Here is a 16,969-nt window from a genome sequence, read left to right as displayed (position 1 = left end):
CCAAAAAAATTGAATGAAAGAAGGTTCAGTGCGTGAAGGAGGACAAAATCAGTGCGATTGTGAAAAATGACTGGACCACTATTCTTTCTGATATACTGCTGTTTAATAAGCACAGGCAGGGAGAGACAGCAAGCCTGCTTGAAGTCTATGATTGAGTTTTTTGTCCATTCTATACCATGATAATGATGAAAATTACCAAACTTTCACAGATTAACACAGTTGCAGTGTGTATAGCAGTGGCGGGACGTGCGTTTCCCACCTAGGCCTTCAGTGATGTCCGACTTCAATGATTACCTCTCAAAATATCATCATTTATGTCCCCACATGACCATTGCTGGAGAAATACTATACAGGAACACATTTACGCACTACTGGGCATTGTACAAAACAGGTTATTTTCTGGCGCATTTGAAAATCAATAAACCCGCATCATCAATTAAAACATATCTTATGTGGTACTGTCAAAATTAAAATTGTAAAAAACATTTTAAACGTGAAAAAATTAAAGAAATAAAATATCTGAACTCACATTTCATCGCCAGGATAGCTAAGCTCGCTTCCGGGGTTGGCCGACATGGTCTCACGATATGTAGTTTCTCTTTAAATATCCTTCTTGAAAATGGCCTAGCAAATATATGTGTTGTCTTGTCTAATCACAAAAGATGCAGACGAGGCGTGTTGGCTGAGTTCTTAAAATTTTCTCCATAGCGTGCTCATCAAAAACATCCCGCTGCCGGTAAATGGGTTATACTTGTATAGCGCTTTTCTACCTTCAAGGTACTCAAAGCGCTTTGACACTATTTCACCATTCACCCATTCATACACACACTGATGGCGGGAGCTGCCATGCAAGGCCCTAACCACAACCAATCAGGAGCAAGGGTGAAGTGTCCTGCTCAAGGACATGACAGACATGATGAGGTTGGTAGAAGGTGGGGATTGAACCAGGAACCCTCAGGTTGCTGGCACGGCCTCTCTCCCAACGGCGCCACGCCGTCCCCAGCCGGCATGTCTACATTAAACCTAAACAGGGCTACTGCGCATGCTCTTCACCAGGGGCGTCACTAGCTTTTAAGGACAGCGGGGGGCTTAGCCCCCAGGAGATGCACAGGATGCGAGCGAACGTAGCGCACGAGCACAACACTTCACAAACGGCTAACAAAGACTTAGAAATTAATCATTGTTATTATTGTTATTTCAGTGGGTTTATTTTTAATCTGTGTTCAGTACAACAGCAAACATGGGTTTGCACAGTGACATTTTGTTTACAGCATCAACAAGAAACAATGACTTGCATGATCCTTCAAGATACACTGAAACACAATGAAAGTCATGGCATTAGCCTCTATGTTATTACTTCACAACATAGAGGCTAATGCCACCACTTTAGCTCACAATACATAATGCATAAATATTTGTTCCCAAATATTTTGAAGTTGCACAGATTACATTTTGGGCACATATGTGACTAAAATGGTTGTAAATTCAAGCCCTGTAAATATTACTTGATTACCTGAATTAAAGTAATATCTGGATCGGGATAATTTGGCTTGTATATAATATATTTATATATATATATATTATGGCAAGCCGTTAAGGAAATTAAATATATATGGAAGTCTGAATAGAAATGAGAAACTTTAATATATAATGTAAATAAGAAAGACTTAGAGTCTGTCTGCTGATCTGAAAAAGAGCCAAAGCTGTCAAAGAGCTGAGGGACCATCTTCAAAGTGCAGTGCTGAAAGAAATAATGCAAACAATAAAATGTAACTTTCAGGGCTTGAGATTAATGTAGTCCCGTCGTCCCGGGGACGGTAAAAAAAATGCACGGGACAAAATTAAATGCTCCCTGGGACGATGGCTTTTAACCATTTTTTTTCTTTTTGTTTTTATGTATTTATTCATTTTACATTTTATATTAAATGTCTTGGTTTTTCCACCCTCTGAAAATCCTATGAAATGTTTAACAAGCCATCCTATAATAATACAACAGCTATTAATGTAACAATACAATAAAACAAATATATTTAATGATGTTGTTTTCATTATTTCAACAATAGGCTAATGTATATTACTTTATATAGATTCTACAAGAAACACAACACTTAAAAACTAAATTATTTACAATTGCAGACACAAGGTTCTTGTTCTGCAGTGCTGTGTGCTAATGTGCTTCGTACACCTGCAGGACCGCAAGCAAGGTCGCAGAGAAAATGCGGACTGGATTTTGAGTGATGTGGGAATTTTCTATTTGAACAAGTCCAAGGACCGCAAGCAAGGTCGCAGAGAAAATGCAGACTGGATTTTGAGTGATGTAGGCATTTTCTATATGAACAAGTGGAATGGATTGGATACCGACGCACTAAAGGGGCTCTCTACCTTACGCTATGAAGTGAGGGGAAACTGAGTGAATAATGACAGGTTATATGATTATTTATTTAAACTCATATTCGGGCCACTTTATAATGAATATGTCGGCATGTATTTGTAAAAAAAATTAAAAAAAAAAGTTTTTTATTTATTTATTTTTTTTAACACTAAATTATTTAGGGGGGCTTAAGAACATTTTAGGGGGGCTTGAGCCCCCCTAAAATAGGCCTAACAATGCCAATGCTCTTCACTACTGTGGCATGCTGGGTAATGGAGTTCTTATGTTACCTAGCTCATAACATCACAATATATATCTGCCTTAGGCCATCTCGAAGGCCTTACTGACAACAACGCCTGATCTGATTGGCTATCGCAACTGTCTGTCAACTGTATGTCCCCGTTCACTTACAGTGCACGGACGCCCGCATTGCTGAATCTGAAGGCCTCTGGCAGATTTTGTGCAGCATGGCAACATAAGCTACCTGAATTCTGATTGGATAAAAACTCAGCACTGGAAGGAACATAATATGACATCAAGAGAATATGAACACTTTAAGATATTTAGGGAAAGTAAATAAAAAAAATACTTTTATCTTTTATTATGATCATAATTTCTGGTTAATATAGGCCAGCAGAGAAGGCCTTGCTGGCCCCGACGGCATACCACTGGTGTATAGTATACACTTTTGACAACCAAAATACATTTATAAAAAACTAAATATGTTTCAAAGCATGACTGACAACGGTTGACTAAAATGGAGTTAGGAGAAACACCCCTCCGCCTTTAAAGTAACTTGGTACGTTCCACAGAGTCCTCATTAACCTACGAGTTTGGCCTCTTCTGATTGGTCAGCAAAACCAGGAAGTGCTGCAATCAAGCAGCCACAGGTAAATTGATCGACGCTGTGAAGAAAGGGCGATACATATCATTTTTAAAGCATGTTGTCTACTCTACATAGATATACTCAAGAGTTAGCTGTTTTTTTGAACATTATTGTGTTCAATGATAAGTTGGTATTTTATGACTGTTAAGATTGCTAATAGGCTATGCTACTTTTCATGCCAGCTAACTGCTAATGCTAGACCTACTGTATCACAAGAATTGATGGCCATTTTCGCTCCCCCAAAAACACATTTTAACAGTTGGATGTGTCTCTGTATCAGCCAAGAAAGTTGGAAACCCTTCAGAAACCCACATCAGGAGAACTTGGCTGGACCTGGACCTGGATGTTGGCCATTTTTCAAGGTCATGGCAAAACTGGTAGGTACTGTATAAAGTACAAGTATTGTACATACAGTGTCGGGATGTGACTATTACATATCCATGTAGACGGTATACAATATACCAATATACATGATAGACATTTGGCAGACGATAGCGCTTTTAATACTATACCAATGTTGAACACTATTTATACAAATAACATCGTTATATCGTGATAATGCTTGTTGATTAGGGCTGGGCGATATGGACGAAAAAGTATATCTCGATATATTTTTACTTAAACTCGTTATTCTATATATATCTTGATATGTTTTCCGGTGAAAGTATACATATAAAGATATTCATTTTTGAGCGAGATTCACTGAAATTGAACTGAATGACAATTGTACTGTAAACAGTCAGTGGCACTTTTATTAACCCAGTTAGTCAAGATGGGTATTAACAGCACAGAAAATTAACTGTTTAAGTAGCGCAGAATTACATAACTGAAATAAAATAGAAACATATTCTTTCTACATAAAATAAATAACATAGCTTTGCAAATAATACAAAATGTATCAAACTCAGATAAAAAATAAATTTGCAGGCAGGCACTTTTTAATTCCCAGTCGACGATGTGATGGACTGTCACACATGTACGGTTCTGGTCAGCGCCAAGTAAATGACTTGACTTAATTGTGCGGCTATGATCTTCCTCACTTCAGCATACATTTTTGGCAGCATTTCTCGTGCGATATATGCCTGGCTTTGCAACTCGAGAACAGTTTTGATTTGGGCTTACATGTTAAACAACTCAAAAGAATGTTTTATCAAGACCACATTTTGTGGCCAAGTAAACGCATTGTGGGTTTCCTGGATGTGGTGTACATCGTTAAAAGAAAAATCTAAGGAAGAGAATCCCTCTGCCATCTTCCACTAGTTTTTTTATATATACAGTATAAATCGCCCACTTGAAAATTCCCTCTTCTCTTCTATAACTCTCTCGTCGTCGTTTGGGATGTCTGTTGTGATTTTACTTCCTGGTTTCATGACCCGCCCTATCTTGCCTCTGATTGGCCTAATCTCAACCAATCGTGACTCATCATATTAAACAACCAACCAATCATGGATGTTCTTGTAGGTGCAAGCACGTCTTGGAAGGAGGAAGGGTAGGGGTTTAGTAGCCCATGGAGGGGAGAGGGGGAGAACAAGGAACACTACAAAGTTGGTCATTTTAACGTGAAATAAATTATATCGATATTACAATATTTTCTTACTTCATATCATGTTTAAACATAAGCCAATTTGGCAGCGGCAAGCGATTCACAGCGCTGTTGCATTCTTGCTGGCGGCTAAGGTGCCTCCACTGTGCAAAGCCACTTTCAATGGTGCTTTCCAAAAATGTGAGACACCAGTGATTTTCTTTACTATCCAATACCAAGTGAAAGTCGGGCTGATAATGGCGATACCGATTTCGGCAAATATACCTATTGAGTCAGGTAAAATTTAAAAAGTACTGTATTTCAAAAGTAGTTGCTCTTGGGGAATCAAAGTCACAGGGCGAAACAAATGATGGTGTTATTCTGTACTGAATGTGTTATCTTATTTATATTGCACCTCGTTCGGGCTGCGCGATATACTGGTATAGTTAAAATCAGTAATTTTAGAAAACTGTATATATTTGAGACAATACCGCCATATTTGATGTGCCTTTTTTACGGCTGTTTGCTCTTCTCTGCGCCTGACGGCCAACGCACACAGCATCCTCTTTGGTTCACCCCCTCCCCTTGCGTGTTTACGGAAGCTCCTCTCTGATTCACAATAACGCAAAATGACACGCTGTGCATCAACCCTTTAAAAAAGTATGGCGTGCGGTTTTGACTTCTCAACTCCAGAGGGTGATATAGTGCTTAGGACAGCGACTGCATTTGGCTATTGGTGAGAGACTACAGCTTTATTTACACATACACCAATTTGCTTGAGAACCTATATCTCTCCACCATCTCTTTATGTTGTTCACTTCTCTTAGCGACTTAGCACAGACGCCACCGATCAAATATTTAACTACAACTCGGTTTAAAAGTGCCTCTACCTGTAGCCCGTGCGGACTAAGATACTGTAGTGTAGCTGAAAAGTAGTTTTAAACTGAACAGCCAGGGGCTCACACTGCAGTGACCAAGTAAAGGCTCAATCTATCCTGCGCACTAGCGTGAGGCTATAAACCTAACATTCATAGACAAAATTAACAAAAATTGCTTTGACATAGTAAAGACCAACTTAAAAATAAACAACACATTACGTTACTAGTTATATAAAAAATTATCTGAGTGCTCTCAACACTGATTATCTAGTCAAAACACTGAGGTAATCTTAAGCAAGTTAAATGTTTTTTTAATATACCGGTATATATCAGATAATGGAATTCAAACTAAAAATATCGTGGTAACAGTTTTGGTTAATACTATGTAAGTAGTGTCTCCAAATAGCCTACATTAAAAGTATACATACACTATCTGTTTTAGAATACTACATGACTTATTTTAATTGCCAATCATTTTCTTAAAGGGGACCTTTTATGCAAAACTACCTTTTTTACATCTTGTTACCTGTTTTTGTGTGTTTGGGATCTGCATAATTCCCCAAAATTTGAAATCAAACCATGTAGGCATTGTGGGGATATTTATAAAACAATCTTGCCTTCTTTCATACTTCCTCCTAACGAGTCGTTTGGAATTTGACTTAATTTTGCGCTTTTCCTAATTGTGATATTAGTGGATATCTGCATATATGGTATAAAATTACCCAAAGTGCTTTGCGAGAGTCCGCCATGGTAGTCGGACGCTGTAGTTAATAAGCTCCTTCTTTGTCTGTATCTTCTTGTTATGGCTCGTACATCCACATGCATACTCCGCTGTTGCCATTTCTAATACAAATTAGCGTATAATGTGACTCTCTATGGAAGCGCTAAAAATGACAACATCGATGACAGAGAAAGGTCGCAGTCAAAGTGGAGGCTCGTAAATAAGACTACCCAGAAAACGGCGCGTCCTTAAGAGACAGTCAGCTTGAAGATTGTCTGGATAACATAATCTATGCAAAATGTTGACCAAAGAACCAGCAATAAATGTTATTTAGTCCACAAGGAAGTGTTTTAAATGTAGAAAAAGAATCATAATATGACACCTTTCAATAAACAAATGACAGACTGAATGACTGAGCACAGCACAGTGTGCAGCTACGCTTGTGCATTTCATACTTGCCTAGGCGAAGAAAAAGTAGTTTCCACCAATCGCGTTTCATTTAGACAAGATTACAATGATTTACTTACCGGTACTTTACACAGTGTTCCTGTTGATAATATACATTATGTCAAATAACTGAAGTATCGATATTTTGATTTGAGACTCGATATTACAGCATAAAGAGCTGGTATCGGCAGTATTGATATTTCAGCATCAATCCGCACAATACTACCATCTGTGGAGGACAGAGTAAAACAACTTGCACTGAGCCTAGTCTATAAAATTCGCTACACCTCCCTGATACCGAAGGACATGTCAAACTACTTCCTTAACGTAAATGACAGCCATAACCACAAAACCACGGGGAGTTTCACTAACCACGTTAAACCCAGATTCCGATCTAACAAAGGTCTTAACTCATTCTCCTTCTATGCCACATCAATATGGAATGCACTCCCAACAGGTGTAAAAGAAAGGGCATCTCTATCCTCTTTCAAAACCGCACTAAAAGAACACCTCCAGGCAACTTCAACCATAAACTAACACCCTGCCCCTTCCACATCCCACCTCCCCGGATTGTAAATAATCAAATGTAAATAATCAAATGTAGATACTTATTCTTTTGCTTTCTGATCTCTCTCTCTCACTATGTCCACTACTTGCTGTACATATCCTACCAAGTCAGTCCTACACTGTTTCAAAGTCCATTTCTCTGATGATGCAATTGTTGATGACTGAAGTGTTGATATCAACCAAACCTAACCCCCCCCCCCTCCACATCCCACACCCCGGATTGTAAATAATGTAAATATTTCAATGTATATACTCTGATGATTATCTTGTGTGATGACTGTATTATGATGATAGTATATACAGTATATACGGTAATATATATCTGTATCATGAATCAACTTAAGTGGACTCCGACTTAAACAACTTATTCGGGTGTTACCATTTAGTGGTCAATTGTACGGAATATGTACTGTATTGTGCAATCTACTAATAAAAGTTTCAATCAATCAATGTACTGGGAAGTTAGAATTTCAGAGTTCCTAGTCGAAAGTTTCAACTGGAACGCCCCTCGAAGTCTGATTTCCTACTTGCAAAATGAAAGCATTGGCTTCAAAGATGGCTGCTATGTATAAGATGATAGTAAGATGACAAAAAAGCTCAACAGAAATGAAAGATGGTCGGCAGGATGTCGAAAGTAGACTGTTTCTTTTGCAAACAATCGATCCGACATCCAAACATGTCAAAACACTTTCTCAAACCAATCACACACTTTTCTGTCAGAAAAATATAAGTGCTATATATATGCTATACATCCAGTTTAACTACGTTTGGCGTCATTCTTCGATTCGAGTGGCATTTAAAAAAAAAAAGTTTTATACTCTATCCAGATTCGGAACCGACCACAAGAATTATCCACATTTTCAATGGAGCTTAGGCAGTTTGAGTTGTTGATTCTGCCGGCAAAATCTGAACCACGTCCCGGACCAGTCACGTGGTAGAAGCGGGCAACGAGATACGCGGTTCCCATCACTACAAAATACGTCATTGTGTCTTGTAGCCGTGTTAGCATTTAAACTAACTAACGAGCTTGCGCCAGTTCGAGTTTCCTGTAAATGAGCAATGTCACTGATTCATGAGTTTATCGAAGTACCGTAATTTCCGGACTATAAGCCGCTACTTTTTCCCCTCGTTCTGGTCCCTGCGGCTTATACAAGGGTGCGGCTTATTTACGGCCTGTTCTTCTCCGACACCGACGAAGAGGATTTCGGTGGTTTTAGTACGCAGGAGGAAGACGATGACACAATGATTAAAGACTGACTTTTCATATACCGGTAGGCTGGTTATTTTGATAACGTACAGGCGAGCACTTTGTATTACTTTGCACCGTTGTATTATTTGTACTCTGCACGAATGCTGTTCGCCATGTCAAAGATGTGAAAGTTTGATTGAATGATTGAAAGATTTATTGTTAATAAATGGGACGCTTTGCGTTCCCAAACAGTCATCTTTGTCCCGACAATCCCCTCCGTGGTAGCAGGAACCCCTACATACTACGGTAATTACACATCAAAACCCTGCGGCTTATAGTCGGGTGCGGCTTATATATGGAGCAATCTGTATTTTCCCCTAAATTTAGCTGGTGCGGCTTATAGTCAGGTGCGGCTTATAGTCCGGAAATTACGGTAGTGTAATCAGTCACTGTTTTACGATAATTCTAATTTAAAATGATAATATTCATTTTATGGCTGTTTATCATTATACTGTTTATCGTTACATCCCTAACAGAGTGTATGCTAATTTTATGGTGATGACAGACTGAATGGTGGCTTTTTTACCAGGACACAGGCAGGGAAATAAAGGCAACCAAAGCAGTGAAAGGTAGGAAGTGAAACACTGACTGAATGTAAGAGAGAAAACCATTAAAAGAGAAAACCCACTAATGCTCTTGTCAATGGTCATCACGCAGATGTTCTGCTGCCCTTAAGAGGCTCGATATTGCAGGATTCATGCAGATCCTCTCACATAAGAGTGCACTTTTATGTGAATGAATGCATTTTCTCCAAATTCCCCCCTTTCCTGCTTCTCATCCCTTCTCTCTTTGATGGCCTCCAAGCATTAAGTAATCATCAGAGAAGCTTTCAGACACTTCCAGCACTATACTATAAATGTACGCTTCATTCACTAACGGTGTTACAAAAAAGATCAGTTAGAATAATACACAATGTTGGATAAAGAGAACATACAAACCCTTTATTTATTGATTTAAAAATATTGAAATTCAATGACAGCTACAATTATGTTAAAAGCAAACTGTAAAAAAGCAAGAATGTACTACAATTCTTCTCAACAAAGGAGGAGAAATTTAACCTTAGAGAAAAATCTAAATTAAAACTTTTGTATGCGCTTACAACACTTAAAGCATTTAGCATATCAGTATGTGGTATTAATTTATGGAATGCATTAAACAAATAAATTAAACAAAGAACTAATTTGATCCCGTTTAAGAAACTGCTCAAACTACAAAGAAGAAGAAGAATTACAATAAATATATAGAACCCTTAAAAATAAAAAAAATAAAAAGATAATCTTATCAGGTCAGGGGTGTCCAAACTATGGCGCACCGGACAAGTGCGGCAAGACATTACAATTTTAACAAAGAGGTTGGTTTGCGTTGTATTTTTGCCAAAAAATTTTCTTTTACGAAGTACATTGGTAAGATATTGGAAATATTTTACTGCCCTTGTGTGGAGGTCAATGGAATTATTAGTTAACAACCACATGTCTATATTAAAATAAAAATATAAGCACAGCATCTAGTTGTATAACCCAATCCAAACAACTTTTGCCACTCATGGTATAAACTAACTGTAACCAACTAATAAAGTCAACACACGGTCGCACAAAACCCACATCCTGCTCATTGAACTTTGTGAACATTATAAAACAAGTATATATAATTTAAAATTACACACATATGAATCCTTTTTAGTGCATTGTGGGTAATATATGAAAAACATCCTCTCCACACTTCATCTTTGGCGCATTTTAGTTGATTGATATTTCTGATTGAATACTAAACTTTAAGGAAGTCGTCAGGAAAGTAAACAAGGTAGGAGTCGAACATTAACATACTCTTAATATTCAACGGTTTATCGTTTATACTTCATATTGCATAATCATTACGGTTTGATGTGGGGGCTAGGTGGTTGTATAAGTTGAAATAGTTCAGTCCTTCTCAAATAGTGGGGCGGGCCCCCCTGTGACCTCGGGGAACATCCTTTTTTTCCCGTACCAGAGTATGATGAAGTGTATGTCGCGCTTGGCTTCACAGTAACCACAGTGGGAGACTGGGAAAGGCTGGTGTGTTGTTTCCTTTAATGTTAATAAGCTTACAATGTTATAAAAAAATTATAGCAATATATTATACAATTTATAGTCACGGGGGAGAGTTGGGGAGGGGGCGCGGAATATTTTCTTCTTCCTTAGGGGGGCGTAACAGAAAATAATTGAGAAGCACTGATGTAGTTGAAGTTATGTGTTATTTAGTCTGTTATAGCTTGCATCTTTAATCAATGCAAACTGAAGTTTTAAGTTGCTACAAAAGATTGTTGTTACGTCACACGTATTGGCGATTACCCTCAAAAATATGGCTTTACTGCAGTTTGTACTATATTTTTACATGTCTGGCAAACTTCCCTCGTTACTTTGGTATGAAATTAATATGCAGATCTAAAGCATTGCCATCGAGACCGTTCCGTGACATTCAGAGAACTTATTATGTAATGTTTCAGGAACCGACAAAATGCTTGCCATTTGCACCAATATGGTACCAAAAAGCAACCTAAAGGCACCCATTAGTTAAAGTTATTTGCCTAAAAGGCTAATCACAACGTTCTGGGAACCAAAAAGGGTTAGCTGGGTTAGGTGTACAAACGTGTGTAAACGTGATCACAGATCACTCTGAGACGGCACACATCGTGGTAATAAATAATAATTTTAAAAAAACTGTAGTGATTTTGATATAAAATTCATTTACATGCTTATTTAATGACATAACACACACATACATACATACATACACACACACACACACACACACACACACACACACACACACACACACACACACACACACACACACACACACACACACACACACACACACACACACACACACACTGCAGAACTGTATACATTTATATACACTGTGTGTGTCTGTGTGTATGTATCATATGTGTATATAATATATTAATATGTATATATGTACACATATTTATGTATAGGGCTAGGCTATATACACTACTGTTCAAAAGTTTGGGGTCACATTGAAATGTCCTTATTTTTGAAGGAAAAGCACTGTACTTTTCAATGAAGATAACTTTAAACTCCTAACTATACCAATACACATGTTGCCCGACCTCTTAAAAGGGGAGGGGGTGTCGCACTAATATACAATGAAAACTATAATCTTACACCTAACCTAAATAATAAATAAAACTCGTTTGAGGTGCTCACTTTGAGGTTTGTCACACCGCTTCCTCTCCACCTGGCTGTTATCTACCGCCCCCCTGGGCCCTATTCGGACTTCATCAGTGAATTCTCAGAGTTTGTTGCTGATCTAGTGACGCACGCCGACAATATAATCATAATGGGGGACTTTAATATACATATGAATACCCCATCGGACCCTCCATGCGTGGCGCTCCAGACTATAATTGATAGCTGTGGTCTTACACAAATAATAAATGAACCCACGCATCGCAACGGTAATACGATAGATCTAGTGCTTGTCAGGGGTGTCACCACCTCTAAAGTTACGATACTCCCGTACACTAAAGTAATGTCCGATCATTACCTTATAAAATTCGAAGTTCTGACTCATTGTCAACAAACTAATAATAATAATAATAACTACTATAGCAGCCGCAACCTTAATGCTGCCACAACGACGACTCTTACTGACCTACTGCCTTCGGTAATGGCACCATTCCCAAAGTATGTGGGCTGTATTGATAACCTCACTAACAACTTTAATGACGCCCTGCGCGACACCATTGATAGTGTAGCACCGCTAAAGCTAAAAAGGGCCCCTAAAAGGCGTACCCCATGGTTTACAGAAGAAACTAAAGCCCAGAAATTATCATGTAGAAAGCTGGAACGCAAATGGCGTGCGACTAAACTTGAGGTTTTCCATCAAGCATGGTGTGATAGTTTAATAACTTATAAACGCATGCTTACCTCAGCTAAAGCTAAATATTACTCAAATCTCATCCACCTCAACAAAAATGATCCTAAATTTCTGTTTAGTACAGTAGCATCGCTAACCCAACAAGGGACTCCTCCCAGTAGCTCCACCCACTCAGCAGATGACTTTATGAATTTCTTTAATAAGAAAATTGAAGTCATTAGAAAAGAGATTAAAGACAATGCATCTCAGCTACAACTGGGTTCTATTAACACAAATACGACTGTATATACGACGGATACCGCCCTCCAAAATAGTTTCTCTCTCTTTGATGAAATAACATTGGAGGAATTGTCAAAATGTGTAAATGGGACAAAACAAACAACATGTTTACTTGACCCAATTCCTGGGAAACTTATCAAGGAGCTTTTTGTATTATTAGGTCCATCAGTGTTAAATATTATAAACTTATCACTTTCCTCTGGCACTGTTCCCCTAGCATTCAAAAAAGCGGTTATTCATCCTCTACTCAAAAGACCTAACCTCGATCCTGATCTCCTGGTAAACTACCGGCCGGTGTCCCACCTTCCGTTTATCTCGAAAATCCTCGAAAAAATTGTAGCACAGCAGCTAAATGAACACTTAGCGTCTAACAATCTCTGTGAACCTTTTCAATCCGGTTTCAGGGCAAATCACTCTACGGAGACAGCCCTCGCAAAAATGATCTATTGCTAACGATGGATTCTGATGCTTCATCTATGTTGCTGCTTCTTGATCTTAGCGCCGCTTTCGATACTGTTGATCATAATATTTTATTAGAGCGTATCAAAACGCGTATTGGGATGACAGACTTAGCCTTGTCTTGGTTTAACTCTTATCTTACTGACAGGATGCAGTGTGTCTCCCATAACAATGTGACCTCAGACTATGTTAAGGTAACGTGCGGAGTTCCCCAGGGTTCGGTTCTTGGCCCTGCACTCTTTAGTATTTACATGCTGCCGCTAGGTGACATCATACGCAAATACGGTGTTAGCTTTCACTGTTATGCTGATGACACCCAACTCTTCATGCCCCTAAAGCTGACCAACACGCCGGATTGTAGTCAGCTGGAGGCGTGTCTTAATGAAATTAAACAATGGATGTCCGCTAACTTTTTGCAACTCAACGCTAAGAAAACGGAAATGCTGATTATCGGTCCTGCTCAACACCGACATCTATTTAATAATACCACCTTAACATTTGACAACCAAACAATTACACAAGGCGACTCGGTAAAGAATCTGGGTATTATCTTCGACCCAACTCTCTCGTTTGAGTCACACATTAAGAGTGTTACTAAAACGGCCTTCTTTCATCTCCGTAATATCGCTAAAATTCGTTCCATTTTGTCCACAAGCGATGCTGAGATCATTATCCATGCGTTCGTTACATCTCGTCTCGATTACTGTAACGTTTTGTTTTCGGGCCTCCCTATGTCTAGCATTAAAAGATTACAGATGGTACAAAATGCGGCTGCTAGACTTTTGACAAAAACAAGAAAGTTTGATCATATTACGCCTATACTGGCTCACCTGCACTGGCTTCCTGTGCACCTAAGATGCGACTTTAAGGTTTTACTACTTACGTATAAAATACTACACGGTCAAGCTCCTGCCTATCTTGACGATTGTATTGTACCATATGTCCCGGCAAGAAATCTGCGTTCAAAGAACTCCGGCTTATTAGTGATTCCCAGAGCCCAAAAAAAGTCTTTTCTACTCTGCTCCCAACCCGGGGTGGACCGCTAGCCTGTCCATCAGATGGGGACATCTCTACGCTGCTGACCCGTCTCCGCTCGGGATGGTTCCTGCTGGCCCCACCATGGACTGGACTTTCGCTGATGTGTTGGACTTTCACAATATTATGTCAGACCCACTCGACATCCATTGCTTTCGGTCTCCCTTAGAGGGGGGGGGGGTTACCCACATATGCGGTCCTCTCCAAGGTTTCTCATAGTCATTCACATTGACGTCCCACTGGGGTGAGTTTTCCTTGCCCGTATGTGGGCTCTGTACCGAGGATGTCGTTGTGGCTTGTACAGCCCTTTGAGACACTTGTGATTTAGGGCTATATAAATAAACATTGATTGATTGATTGATTGATTGAAACTAGTCTTAACTTTAAAGAAATACACTCTATACATTGCTAATGTGGTAAATGACTATTCTAGCTGCAAATGTCTGTCTTTTGGTGCAATATCTACATAGGTGTATAGAGGCCTAGTTCCAGCAACTATCACTCCAGTGTTCTAATGGTACAATGTGTTTGCTCATTGGCTCAGAAGGCTAATTGATGATTAGAAAACCCTTGTGCAATCATGTTCACACATCTGAAAACAGTTTAACTCGTTACAGAAGCTACAAAACTGACCTTCCTTTGAGCAGATTGAGTTTCTGGAACATCACATTTGTGGGGTCAATTAAACGCTCAAAATGGCCAGAAAAAGATAACTTTCATCTGAAACTCGACAGTCTATTCTTGTTCCTAGAAATGAAGGCTATTCCACAAAATTGTTTGGGTGACCCCAAACTTTTGAACTGTAGTGTATATATATATGTATGTGTGTATATTAGGGTTGTACGGTATACCGGTATTAGTATAGTACCGCGATACTAATGAATCATTTTCGGTACGATACTGTCTCTGAAACGTACCGGTCCCGCACCCTCCGCGTCGAAGTCATGTGGTGACATTGCTGGTTTACCAGCAGAGGAGCATGTTAGACGGCACACAATCACGGAGTACTTACAAGTATACACAGTGTGTAGACAGAAAAGGGAGAACGGACGCATTTTGCCTTAAAAACTAACGATAAAGGTGACCTTATAACACTGAAACGCCCTCAGAAAGATCTTTCTGTGTGGAGTTTGCATATTCTCCCCGTGACTGTGTGGGTTCCCTCCGGGTACTCCGGCTTCCTCCCACCTCCAAAGACATGCATCCGGAGATAGGTTGGTTGGCAACACTAAATTGGCCCTAGTGTGTGAATATGAGTGTGAATGTTGTCTGTCTGTCTGTGTTGGCGACAGGTCCAGGATGTACCCCACCCATACTTGCCAACCTTGAGACCTCCAATATCGGGAGGTGGGGGGGGCGTGGTTGGGGTGGGGGGCGTGGTTAAGAGGAGAGTATATTTACAGCAGCTAGAATTCACCAACTCAAGTATTTCATATATATATATATATATATATATATATATATATATATATATATATATATATATATATATATATATATATATATATATATATATATAAATACTTGACTTTCAGTGAATTCTAGCTATATATATATATATATATTTATTTTATTATATATATAAATAAAAGAAATACTTGAATTTTAGTGTTCATTTATTTACACATATACACACACAACACTCATCTACTCATTGTTGTACTTGAAAGTACAATGCTTTGTTAAGGGTTGAATTGTCCATCCTCTTTCTATTCTCTGTCACTATTTTTCTAACCATGCTGAACACCCTCTCTGATGATGCATTGCTGTGTGGCACGCACAAAAGTGCTTTCATCAAATGCACGAGAGTGTGGAATCTTCCATCTCTCCCTAGCATGGCCCAAAACCGGTCAATCCTTGCTTCCTGGGGAAGATCTTCCCTGGCAAGCAATTGGTTCTCCAGTACTTGTACCCGGAGGCTGGTCAGGTCCAATCGCAGCTGCGGCAGACTTTTTTTTGGGGGGGCGTGGCCTACAGCTCCGGCTGAATACCGGGAGTTTGTCGGGAGAAAATCTCTGTCGGGAGGTTGTCGGGAGAGGTGCTGAATATCGGGATTCTCCCGCTAAAAACGGGAGGGTTGGCAAGTATGACCCCACCTACCGCCAGAATGCAGCTGAGATAGGCTACAGCACCCCCTGCTACCCTGAAAGGGACAAGTGGTAGAAAATGGATGGATGGATGTTCTGTAAAAATAGAGAACAAACAAATGGGATAAAACTTCTATGATACGAAAAGGGGTAGGATTAAATAAGGTCTGGTTCTTCCGACTCCTTTTCGGACGTGCTGTAATGAAACAACTGGAAATATGTGATGTATCACATTGTAATTGTATTGTATGCATGTTTGAAATAAATTGAAACTGACAAAAGTTGTTTGGCATTGTTTTACATGAAAAATCTCAAAACCCTGAAAATAAACTACTGAATAGAAAAATAAACAAATAATGTAATGAATTTTAATGAATATACTTCAAGGTGAGGGTTTTTCTTTGCAATATTTAGGTGGGATTAAAAAAGATTAATTGAATAATTAATTATATAATTGATCAATCGCTCGTTTCTCAATCCCTAAACAGATACATATATTATAATTAAGGCTGTCAAACGATTAAAATATTATTTGTGATTAATTGCATTTTGTCCACTGTTAACTGATAATTAATCAGGATTAATTACA

This window comes from Entelurus aequoreus, linkage group LG08, assembly GCF_033978785.1.
Source record: "Entelurus aequoreus isolate RoL-2023_Sb linkage group LG08, RoL_Eaeq_v1.1, whole genome shotgun sequence".
In the NCBI taxonomy this organism is placed as follows: Eukaryota; Metazoa; Chordata; class Actinopteri; order Syngnathiformes; family Syngnathidae; genus Entelurus; species Entelurus aequoreus.
The sequence above is the reverse complement of the archived record's forward strand: the minus strand, read 5'-3'. Positions refer to the sequence as shown.